Consider the following 2,830-nt stretch of genomic DNA (forward strand, 5'->3'; position numbering starts at 1 on the left):
CGACCCAGTGGTGAGAATTGTTTTGGTTTTTTTTTGGTTTTTTTCCAGTTTGCACATACAGAGTTTTAATTCCAGAGCTTAACAATTAAGGACCATACACTAAAGTAATATATATACCTAGCATTTCACTCTAAGCTATTCCATGTGCACAGCCAAAAACAATATGGCCTAACAAAACACTGGGGGAGAAATTGTTCCTTTTTAAACCAAAAGCAGTGTTTACAAATATGAAATTTCTTCTTACACACTGAGTTCATCATACATACAGGGCAAAGAGAGCTTTTATATGAGTTTATTCATTTAACTTTAAAACACTACTATAGTTGAGTATTAAAACAAAAACAATAGCCAAGTAGCGAGCGTATGATGATTAACATCTGACACGGAGCCCGCCTCTGGGGTGGTGATTATCTTCCTCATCTGCAATGGTGGTGTCTTTCCTGGTTTCGATCAAAGTCCACCAGATCAACTTGATCCATTTCATTAGTCTCTTTTTACCTCCTTCCTCTCAGGTAGGAGTTTTTCCAGCAGAGAGAGCTTTTCAGGAGAGACAAAGCCATTCTCCGCAAAGTTAACCTTAAATTCAATGATTAGGTTCCCCTTGTTTTCATATGGTCTACGATAAATTGACATGCCTTCATTTAACATACATTTAATACCCTCATGCTTGACAGTGTGACCTGGATGAGGGGTGATGGCTATGGTTCAATTGTCAAGAGCAGAGATTTAAAAAAATTTAAAAAGAGAGTAGAGATTGGCTTTTGGAAGCCACACAGTGCTTCACCCAGCTGTATGTCATACACATCAAAGGGTCTTCTTGTAAAAGCAGCATGATCCTTTTGATCTGAAACAATGATAATATCTCCAGGCTCCAGTCCTGGCTCTTGGTCTCCTTCACCATGGAATGTTATCTTCTAACCATCTTTCATGCCTTTGTCAATGTGAGCTTATAGAATCTTCTTCCCCCCAACTATCTTCCTTCTGTTGCAGCTTTTTTTTTTGTTAAATCATTTCTTTGTTTTATTTAAAAACCATAGGGTTGTGCTTCTGTATAAAGTCTGTACATCTAGCAATGTAAAATTAAAAAAAAAACAAAACAAAAATTAAGTAAAAACTCAGAATCTTTGCAGCTTTTGCATCTGTCTTTAGGGCGGATCCATTCCCCATGGCCCTGGCACTCCATGCACACAGATCGAATTTGTTGAACCATTCCAGGTCCAATCTGATGAATTCTTATTTGCATTCCAGTACCTCAGCAGTCAGGACAGCATTTTACTGCTCCTTTCTTACCTCCTCGGCCTTCACGTTTGTCATAAATCACATTCTTCTGCACAACTCATTTTCTTGTTGCTCCATTACAGAAATCTTCTAATGTTACTGAGAGCTGACGGACATTTTTTCCTCTCCTTTCTCTCTGCTTTCTTCCACCACCTTCAAAAAAACATATCAAAGATGTCCATGGGTGAGCCCAAACCACCACCTTCTCCACCTTCCCTGATGGCCTGTTCTTCTCCTTTATCATATCATTATCTTTGCATCAGAAAGTACTTCATAAGCTTGAGACATCTGTTTAAACTTTTCACCTTCATTTGGATTCTTATCAAGGTGGTACTTCAAGGCCAGTTTCCTATGAGCTTTTTTCAACTCTTCCGGGGTGACATTGAATGTGACCCCCAAAACATTATAGTAAGTGGTTTCCTTCACCATTTTCTATTGTCCTTGAGCTGGCCCAGGCTGGTGTTGGGGGAGCAGGAAGGAGCACGTCACGTCATTGTGCACAGTTTGGGCAGCCGCTGCCCCCCAGTCTCTAACTAAGCTTTCTGTAAAGTTCCCCCGAGAATCTTTCTTTTCTTGATGTTAGTGGGTTTTTAGAGGCTGTAAATTAAAAAGAAGAGATTTTCCCATTTTTCTCCCACAGAGCAGCTATCGCTTCAAACGGCCTGCCTTTTGGTTGGCAGTACAACTTCCTGCTAGGCCACCAGAACTGCTTAAATAGAATATAAATGTAGTGCAGCTCTATCTAGGTTGAAACTGCTTTATGAACATTCCCAACTAATCACAAATTGCATAGCAGAATGCTTGTTTTCCTCCCTAAAGAGACTTAAAACTTTCATCGTACAACTATGATTCAAGAAAGACTTGATTCATTATCCTTATTACATGTAGAAACAGTCATCATTTGAGAGCTTTATTGTGATAAAGTCATTGAAGAACTTATAAGAGCTAAGAATAGAAAGAAGCATTTAAAAGTATGATGTGTCAGAGAGATCTAGCTAAAAATAAGATAGTAACTTGTTGCAATATTTGTCTTCTGATGATGAACATTTTTATGGCATATTCTCATTTGTGCATGTATAATGTTAGCAATTATTATGAGACAAACATCCAAACTGACATATGAACCATTTAAAGAAAATTAATGAAAGTCCATCTCTCATTTTGGGAGATCAACAGAATTTTATGTTGGTGGTTGAAACAACTAAACCTACCGACTCATTTTCTTTGCTGTAAAATAATGCTCTTTGTAGGAAATGTGATATATAGTATAAGTGGTCATATTCCACAGCTACTAAAAATTTCATAATCTAGTTCATCTCGTTCCACCAAAATGGCATGTGCCAATTTTACATTCACAACTAAAATGGACTTAACATCAGGGATAAGTAGGACACACACAGGTGTATTTCTACGTAACTCACATAAACCATTCAAACGTGAATAAGCAGGGGAGAGAAAACCATGGATGACCAGTGTTTAGAGCTCTCACATGTCTTAATCAGGTCCTGGAGGTTTGCCCTCGAGGTTTGTTATGAGTTGGAAAGGAATTGAG

The 2,830-nt window shown here is 38.2% G+C and overlaps 1 pseudogene; it reads right to left on the reverse strand.

Annotated features, from left to right (window-relative positions):
• Positions 1-292: 292 nt before the first annotated feature.
• Positions 293-1,243, reverse strand: LOC102873305 (annotated as a pseudogene).
• Positions 1,244-2,830: the final 1,587 nt, after the last annotated feature.

This window comes from Elephantulus edwardii, unplaced genomic scaffold, assembly GCF_000299155.1.
Source record: "Elephantulus edwardii isolate Elephantulus edwardi_28Jun2011 unplaced genomic scaffold, EleEdw1.0 scaffold00016, whole genome shotgun sequence".
Taxonomy (NCBI): domain Eukaryota; kingdom Metazoa; phylum Chordata; class Mammalia; order Macroscelidea; family Macroscelididae; genus Elephantulus; species Elephantulus edwardii.